This window comes from Brachyhypopomus gauderio, chromosome 3, assembly GCF_052324685.1.
Source record: "Brachyhypopomus gauderio isolate BG-103 chromosome 3, BGAUD_0.2, whole genome shotgun sequence".
NCBI lineage: Eukaryota > Metazoa > Chordata > Actinopteri > Gymnotiformes > Hypopomidae > Brachyhypopomus > Brachyhypopomus gauderio.
In genome coordinates this window covers 15005268-15014890 of record NC_135213.1, presented here as the reverse complement: position 1 = coordinate 15014890, position 9623 = coordinate 15005268, and the positions used below count along the sequence as shown (strand labels likewise).

The following is a 9623-nucleotide window of genomic DNA, read 5'->3' as shown; positions in this document are numbered from 1 at the left end:
CGTCTGAGTATGCTATGCAACAAAACGCACTGTCCTAGAGAACAACCAGCAAAGAGACCCATTGGGACGAGCCCAAGGGGGGGGCTCTCCCGGCCCCCACCTCCCCTTGAACTGAGGAAGAACATGATTACCTGCTGAATTGTGGAATATGTACATATTAATGTCTGTACAAATAACAGCCTTTGAATGCTAGCTGTAGAGAGAGAGAGAGAGAGAGAGAGAGAGAGAGAGAGAGAGAGAGAGAGAGAGATGGATTTCTCAAAGATGAATAGCATTTCAGTGGTTTTCCTGTTTGGGACTCATTTGTAAATGCTTGGGGCTGAGGGAACTTGTATTTTTGCAATAAAGTTATTACCAGTGCACTCCTGCAGGGGCGCTGCACAACCTATGAGCTGTGTGTCTGTGTGCTGTTCTCAAAGCTCCAGTCTGTGCAACATTAAGACCTTGCCTAAACACATCTATTTATAATAGCCTCACCTCTCAGATGTACATTAATACGACAACAGCACATGTAACCTCTTGGTTTTCGATCTTATTTTAGATTATAATGCTGTATTTATAAACCCTGTATGTCAGAAGTACTTTGTATAATTGTGCCTCCCAGTGATGTTGCAGTGAGAATAAGTCCAATGAGGAATGATAGAGAGATGGAATCAAAGCAGAACAGTGCCACACTCTGGCTGTTCCTCCTCATTGCACCTCCTTCTCCCCAGAAAGGGCATCTATGAGTACGCATATTGTCATCTAATAAATAACTCACTGTGGCGTCATGCTCTCTGCTAGAGCACCTGGGGCCAAATATTAGATCTTACCTAATGTTTTTCTACAAGGAAACATCGGTGCCAGGATGATTCATTTTGCTTTGATATCTTCTTGATTCTCCTTCATATAGCTGCCAGAAAATGTTTCTGTATTACTGGCATAGTCATAATAAGTCATAATGATATATTGTCTTGCAACCAACAACCCACACAGTATTTTACAGTGCCAAGCAAATGACTTAACCAATCAAGGACAATGAAGAATAGGTATGCGATCCCGTAAATTTTGTAACTAGGGTTGGGTCTTGGTTGTCTATAACTTTGACAAAACTCACCTTCAATAATTATTAGTGCTGAACAACAGTCAGGAGACATTTATAAATATTCATCTAAACCTTTCACTTTATGTATTATTAGTGATAAGCATTTTAATGAGAATGAACTCGGCACTTTGAGGGGTTTAACCCCTCAGTTGATTTACTCCTGAGGTTTAGATTAGTCTGGCTGAGCAACCCAACATCTTATATTTTATTTTGTAGAAAAATGCATTACAGAGACATTCTGCTGTTGAATATACCACTACAGCTGTTGAATATACCACTACAGCTTGGTCCTTATCAGTCTCATTCATAAGTATTTTGTTTTGTGAATTTTGTGTGCTATGCGGTTTCTAATATGCCTGCCCCATATATAATACTGTATACTGTCAGCAAACCTGTAATGGGCAACATGTTTTTTTTAAACCTCCCATTGGTAACCATTATTAGTCACAGTTTATCTTATAGACTCATTAAAACAGCTGATTTTGGGTGTGGGCGGTGCCTGGAGATCTGTAGTTGTAACTCTGCAGAGCTGCTGTGGGGAGTCTGTGGTTATATGTGAACTGGTCATGGTCGTGATACAGGGCAGCAGTGCAACATCTCGTCCGTGTGCAAAATGGCGTCCTTGGCTGTGTGTCAGTGCAGGAGGCCTAAGGCTTTAGAAATCTTCGCTAATCCACTTCCAGCATCATAGCACTGGTGTACGTCCACTGTGAGAGACTATCTAAAAAAAAAATCCAGAAATAACAATGTATGATTTTTTTTTTCTAATTTATTTGTGTGATACTACTGCAAATCAGTATTTCAACACCTGTGAAAATCAATGTTAATATTTGGTTTAGTAGTCTTTGCAATTACAGAGGTCAAATGTTTCTTGTAGTTTTTCATCAGGTTTGCACACACTGCAGCAGGGATTTTGGCCCATTCCTCCACACAGATCTTCTCCAGATCAGCCAGGTTTCTGGGCTGTTGCTGAGAAACATGGAGTTTGAGCTCCCTCCAAAGATTATCTATAGGGTTTAGGTATGGAGACTGGCTAGGCCAATCCAGAACCTTGATATGCTTCTTACGGAGCCACTCCTTGGTTCTCCTGGCTGTGTGCTTTGGGTCATGTTGAAAGATGGTACTCATCATTCTTTGTCCTCCAAACAGTGGAATTAAGATCAAGAAGTTCTATTTTGGTCTATTCACAGAACTCTCTCCCATGACTCCTCTGGATCATCCAAATGGTTATGGACAAACCTTAGGCTGGGCCTGGACGTGTGCTGATTTAAGCAGGGGAACCTTATGTGCCATACATGACTTTAAACTATGATGTCTTGGAGTATTACCCACAGTAACCTTGGAAACAGTGGTGCCAGCTCTGTTCAGGTCATTGACCAGCTCTTCTGTGTAGTTCTGAACTGATTCTTCACCCTTCTAAGGATCATTAGAATAGCTTTGGACAGCTCTTTGGTCTTAGCCATGTTATTAGAGTCTTACTGATTGTGTGGAGTGTACAGGTGTCTTTATGCAGCTAACGACCTCAAACAGGTGCTTCAGATTTAGAATAATATGTGGAGTGGAGGTGGACTTTTTAGAAGCTGACTAACAGGTCTTTGAGGGCCAGAACTTTTGCTGATTGGCAGATGTTGAAATATTTATTTGCAGCACTAAGACACAAATTATTAAAAAATAATACATTGTGATTTCCAGATTTTTTTTTTGGATGTCTATCACAGTGGACATGCACCAAATATAAAAATTTCAGACCTCTCCATGATTTCTAAGAGGGACAACTTGCAAAGTCACAGGGTGTTCAAATACTTATTTTCCTCACTGTATAAATATAAATTCACTCTGCTCCTCTGCTCAGATGGGTCCTGTTGACTCGGGACTGTTGCTTCCGCAGCAGGTGTTTTGTGTCATGAGAAACAACTATTGTGATAGAAACTGCACAGGTAACAAATTCTGAATATATACATGGAAGACACAAACATTTTATGGAAAATGAATAGAGCCAAAACAATAATAATAATTTGCACATGTGAACATTTTGAAATGTGTGTGTGTGTGTGTGTTTGTGTGTTTGTAGACAATAAAATATATACAGATTAAGTCAAGATTTTAGTCATGTAGCTGGCAAATTTACAGACATGAAACATTGCAAAAACTCTTTTCCTTGGCTCTCATCAGTTTATTGCAGAATACAAAATGTATATCAATTCCTCTCTCCCCGCTTCCTGTAGACTTGCACAAATTTTAGTTTTTTTTTACCTTAAAGCCACCAACCCTATTCTTTCTATAAATATTTGGCTTAAATACATTTTCATTTGTTGGCTGAAAGCAATACAAATGAGAGTTAACATATTCATATTTTTTCATGGACAGATAAAAATAATTTATTTTCAGTGATGTAGTAAGAAACCCGGGGAGAGAAAGAGGGAGACCTGCTTGTGATTCTAACTATATGGCCCACCCGTGAACCACAGTGGCACGGTGGTTGCTATGTGCGGTTGCCAGTGGAACCAGCTTACCCGATGATGTGACTGCTGACAGTAGCCGCGGGATACACCCGATCAAATCACTGTAGTGGATGGAGATTCATCTCACAGCGTGACAGGAACCCAAAACAAGCTACTGAAACAACTAGTGTTATTCTGGGTAAGAAAGTGAATTTTTCCTTGGTCAAGTGAATCGCCTGACTTGAACCCCGCTGGAAAATTATATTCTATAACTTGCAGTCAGCTATTTTTCCAGAGTAGAATGCTTAACCAAAAGTATTAAAACCATCACTGTTTAATTACTTGTGAACTAAGTTATGTGTTGTAGTAATTTATGCATACCCTGTTTTTCATAGTTGATAACATGCAGCTGTAATGAAAAGTTTTGGTGGAAAGAAAGAAAACGGGAAGAAGCCTTTCAGTTACATAAAATAACAAAAAAATAAAATCAAATGTTTAGTTATGTTACCTTCAAATGTGCTTAGTCATTGCTGCCCTTTTCTTCTCTCTTTACTGGAGTTCACCTGAGTCTTACTAGACTTCACCTGAGTCTTACTGGAGTTAAACTGTGTTCACAAGTGTTACTGGAGTACATTAGTGTCATATTGTTCACAAGTGTTGCCTGAGATACTTTGTTTTCACTTTGTATTTGTGAACTGTTGTTAACACCATTTGTGTGTAGATCCAGATGGTGTTTCATCGGTATTCGGTCTGTGTGTCTTTGTTTTATAGACTGTTTTTCATTCTACAGTCATACAACTATCAACCTCTGTGAAGGTCTGGCGGCAACAACTCAGCCTAGGTCTCCCTCCTTGTCAGAGTGGGGGACATGTCCCTGCCCCTTCTGTCCTCTGCAGGTGGGCCCTACTCTTGATGTCTACAGAGGAAAACAGCAGGACAAAATCGAATCTCAGCCTCTTTTATTTGTATGTCTTCTCCAGGAACTGGTAATCATCTCACAGAGGCTTTATAAAAGAAGTCTTCTATTCTTTCTTTGATAACAGCGAGTTGGTTTATGGATGGCAGTCCTTTGAGACACGTAACTGCTAGGGGACCTGTGGGAAGGGAGGGCGCATTTTAATGTTCTTTTCATTGTTATTGGCAGGAAGGTTAAACCTCTTTTGGGCTTTTATTGCAAACTGTGAGAAACTTTGTTGTTGTAATCACTTTTTACATGTTGTTATGGTCAGTGGTGAATTAGAGATGTACGGTGACTTGACAGTTGTTTGACTGACCAGTGCCCCCTGTTTTAGGCCTTTAGTCTTGAACTGTTGATGGTACAACCACTGAAATGGTTTCCTGCTGAGCTACTAGTTTTTGGTAAAACCCCATTTTAATAACCCACTTGTTAGATAGTATGTTGAAGCTGTAATATAAATAGAGATGACACTTAAAATTAACAATAAATAACAGGGAGATGACTGTTAGCATCCTGACTAGCTTTCTCATGGGAACTAGACTTGGTGTGATGTTTACCTGACCTGTGCCGATGCATCCAGCCACCCTACATGTGACACTTTGACCTTTGGGGGAGGAGTGGCATCACGACGCAAGCTCAATGAATTGATGTCCATCAGCCATCATCAGCAGGTCATGGCAACGTCTATCGGCCTGAGCGTAGCGGGAACTGCGCTGTAAAGGTGTAGGTCTCTCCACCCCACATTAAACAGCTCTACCCACAGGTGCAGCGTCCGCAAGGCCTTCACACACTGCAGTCCTGTGTCTTGTGGTGCTGTTGCACCACTAAGCATATGAATGACTTTATCCAGTCATTCCATCAAATCAACGCCACCTATTCATTCATTCATTCATTCATGAAGTGAAGCAACACCATTCATTAGCATAACTCGTTTAGTTTTCCATGCTTTGAATGAATGACCGTGTCACTGTGCAAGTGTCTCATTGACGAAAGACACAGAAGAAAGACAGAAGACACACCTCCTCTTGCAATTCAGCTGTTTCTCGTTTTTCCTCTATGTCGTGTCTGTCCCTGCACGTGGTTCTGCCTCACGTTTGCCGGGCCAAAGACGTGTGTGCACGTGGGCTCAATGAAAGTGCCTCCGTTCACTTAAAATAGACTCTGTGGCAGTAGGAGGGAAACTATTTTTACCTTGCCTTTCACAAACTGTGAATCATGAGTTTTATTCTCTTCATTGAGTATTTTCAGTATTTGTTCTAAGCTCATTCACAGGTTTATTTTGAGAAATGTTACCCTTAGGAATGATGAAGGTGTAAAATTTGCTACGGGACAGAAGAGCAAAGCTGGGGCTTCGATAGGAAAAAAACAGCTCTCAACAACAATTATGCAAATCCAGTACAGTGAACAAAGTAATTTTCCTGGTGTAAAAGTTGATCAGCTATAGTATTTATAGTCCTACAGCTATATTTTTATTATTACACTTTTTTTTTACGTTGATTTATATAATTGATGATATTTGCTAAGATTTTGTTCATTTTCATTTATTTTTGACTGTGGTTGTGAAACCAGACACTTACACTTTCAAACAGTGCAAGGCCCATGCAGACCATATATGAAGGACGTGACAATCAGTTTCCAGAAATACAGTTTTGTGTGGAAACTCATTAATACACAGAGCTTTCTGTGGAAACTCATTAATTTGGCAGGATCTGAGTGTTAGTGATTACATGGAAAAAAACCAAATATAATGTCATCATCTAATTGTCATCCTGCATTTAGAATATTGCATCAGAATGGATGATGAGGTAAAACTCAGTGTAAAAAATCAGATTCAGTGTAAATTTGTGCAGAAATATGCATCACTGGAGTGCAAAGCTGAACAGCAAGAACGCCCTCACCTCACTGAAATGCAGCTGTGTTGCCTAGCAACATTTTTTTCCTGGTTATTCATGTTATCATTGAGTGCATGAAGTGTCAAGGAAAAGGGGATCACTTCTTCTTTAATTAAACCTCTTTTCCCATCTAAATCCTTTTCCCCACCTTCAAACTGGAATACCTTCCTGCTAAACAGAAAAAGGCTGACACATACAGTCCTTCAGTATCTCCATCAGGTGGCACTACGCTCATATTGCCAACATGCCTCAGGATGTCATGTAACTGCCAGTCTATGCCTAAGTGAAATATTTAGGCACAGGCCACACATTCTTTCAGCCTGGGCATGGTGACTCCTCAAACTGTTATTCAAGTGTAATAAACTTAACGACTTTCTTCTCTCATGCCCTCGTTAAACAATAAGCTGCTAATCAGGCCCACTGATGCAGCTGACAGTATCGTCAGGTGCAAAGAGCTCTCGATGAATCAGTGAGGATCTGAGCCAGCGAGTTTTTCAAGGGCCAATTACTCCCATGACCAAGTAGGGAAGTAAAAGATTCATCTAGAGATAAAATCCGCTGGGAGCCACAGAGCCTGGAGCAGCTTTGCACAACAGGAGCACGCAAGCGTGCGCTAAGGTGTATCGGTGAGGACGTTGGCATGTTTGTTTTGTTATGAAGATATGCCTTCTCAAGAACTTTTCACAAGATGTGTGGATTCACTAAGAGGAACCTTCATGTTATTGAGCAGAATGTGACAGATTTTCCACTGACCCTAATTTGAGCTGAATGGGTTCAGTGTGATGTATGCCTATGGGCTACGGGTCTATGCCTGCTGATCGAGGGCGGTGGGCGGGGTCGGCACAGGGGCCGAGGAGGACGGCTGCGCTATTGACACGGTCTACAGCAGTTCGATATGTGACCTGGTGAAGCCCAGCTTTATGGGGTACAGCTTCACACGGCGCCATGCCCGCCTTCTTCATCCTGAACTGGATCACAAGTGACACTGACACTGCCAAAGATCCAGCTGCATAGACTTGGCTTTAATGGCTGATATATTCATGCAGCTGGAATTTGTGGTCACACACACACACACACACACACACACACACACACACACACACACACACACACAGCTTCCCGGGATCTGGTAATTGGTGTCACATCCACTCCGAGCAAATGTCCTGTCAGTAAAATGCTCGTAAGTCCACCAGGGGCACATTTCTCTCTTTCCAGTGAGAGATATAGTGTTTGAATTCTGGAGCTGTAAACTGCAGTACAATAGACTGTGGAGTCTCTACGGTGGATTTGGTAGAGATCTTCAAGCTTGCAGAGTGACTAATGCAGTTGTTGACTCTCTACCAGGGAAAATCAGAGGGAAGTGGTTGTGGCACTGCTGCCTCATGGTTAAAATATTAAGACATTACGTTTTTTATGATTTTAATTGCTTTTGAAGGCACTTCCACATGTCTTACTAGAGAAACACTTATCAGAACTGAACAGAGGGGACGGAAATTTACAATGAATCCAATACAGAAAATAAAGAAAAACTAAAAAGACAGTATTTATTAACTTCTGTGTTGTGTCAATAAAACCATGCATAAGTCATTCTCAACAGTGGGCAATGAAATGACCTCACCTGTTAGTGTTGTATCCCATACATAAAGCAGTAGTCTTTTTACATCAGGAATTACGTTATTTCCCCCTAAGACAGCAGATGTCTGTGTCTGATAGGATGAGTAACCACAGTGGAGTAATCCATTATACAACATTTTTCATTTCTCTCCCCTCTTTAGTATGACCATTATATTCGTGAAGATGAGCATAGTTCATTAGTCATGCTCTTAACTCCAGACACGGCTCGCTAGGCAGGGTACAAAAACAGTCCTTCTTTGATATCTTTTTCTCCTGCGCCTGTAATTTCTTGCTAAGCCACTAGTGTTATTTGGAATGTATGTGTCTTTTAGCTTGTCGATCAATTACAGATGAATCTAGTGTGAGTCCAACCTCCAGGTGTTCTACCTGCTCGGACACAGGTTAGTGTGAGTCCAACCTCCAGGTGTCCTACCTGCTCGGACACAGGTTAGTGTGAGTCCAACCTCCAGGTGTTCTACCTGCTCGAACACAGGTTAGTGTGAGTCCAACCTCCAGGTGTCCTACCTGCTCGGACACAGGTTAGTGTGAGTCCAACCTCCAGGTGTCCTACCTGCTCGGACACAGGTTAGTGTGAGTCCAACCTCCAGGTGTCCTACCTGCTCGGACACAGGTTAGTGTGAGTCCAACCTCCAGGTGTTCTACCTGCTCGGACACAGGTTAGTGTGAGTCTCTCCTCGGCTGCCACACTCCTGTTGAGCTCACAGATTTTCTCCTACTCTGGTGACCACTACACATACAGCACCACTGTTCTCAAATTAAATGTGACATTTTTATGCTTTTCGGTAATAGTAATAGTTATTTGTGCACAGGCACTAAAAAGAACAGGTACACAAAAGCCTCAGGAGTCCTCCAGCTGGTCTAATCTCAGTTCCCTGCCTATACGCACTTCAAGCCCTCACACCCTTGCTTGTCTTCTCGCCATTCCACTTGACTGCACTCAGCTAGCTAAACAGAATTCTCTAAATCTCACACGTCTCACACAAAAATCTGAGATTCCACTACTTTTGAGAGATGTGTGTTGGCAGTACCACTTTGGCTGGGTCTCCGTGCATTACAGCTGACCTTTAGAGTACATTCAGATAAAAGGAGAAAAGTACTTCATAAAATTGGGTAGTTTGAGAAACTGCTATTATGAGTTTTCTGCTGTCTGGTTTTCTGCAATAGGCAGATCAGGGCTGCTGTTGAACATTACGTTTTAAATGTCTAGTATATCACATGGACTCTAATAGAGTGAGTGCATCATGTTGATATGTATTTTATTCCTCCATGCACAGTTGATCAGTTAAGTCCCTCATGTTACCTTAACCACAGGCAAACGGGATAAACTGAACTAAGTTTCACACACTCAGCATGTCAAGCAGAGTTCTTATGGACACTGGAGCTGCAGTGTCACAGGATGAGCATAGGCTGTCTCCTTCAGCAGAATGACCCCCCACCCCCCCAGGTTTTCCACCCCCAGGAACATTATGGAGTCAGGCACCAGTGCATTACAACATGAATGCTCCTGACTGATACAGCTGCCTGTTCATTGATTTACTTTGTGTATAGTGGTGGCTAGAGGGTTGGGCTGATCAACGTATTTGTCATCAGGGCAACGCTGATTGGAACCCTGT

General features: G+C 41.7%; 1 protein-coding gene across 1 annotated transcript in view; it reads left to right on the top strand.

Annotated features, from left to right (window-relative positions):
* The window catches only part of usp54b (ubiquitin specific peptidase 54b), a 36533-nt gene extending 36147 nt beyond the window's left edge, over positions 1 to 386 (top strand). Inside the window, exon 18 of the mRNA XM_076998473.1 lies at positions 1 to 386. This exon is cut by the window's left edge and continues 2419 nt beyond it. The gene's annotated coding sequence lies outside the window, so the exon portion shown is untranslated.
* The last annotated feature ends 9237 nt before the right edge of the window (positions 387 to 9623 follow it).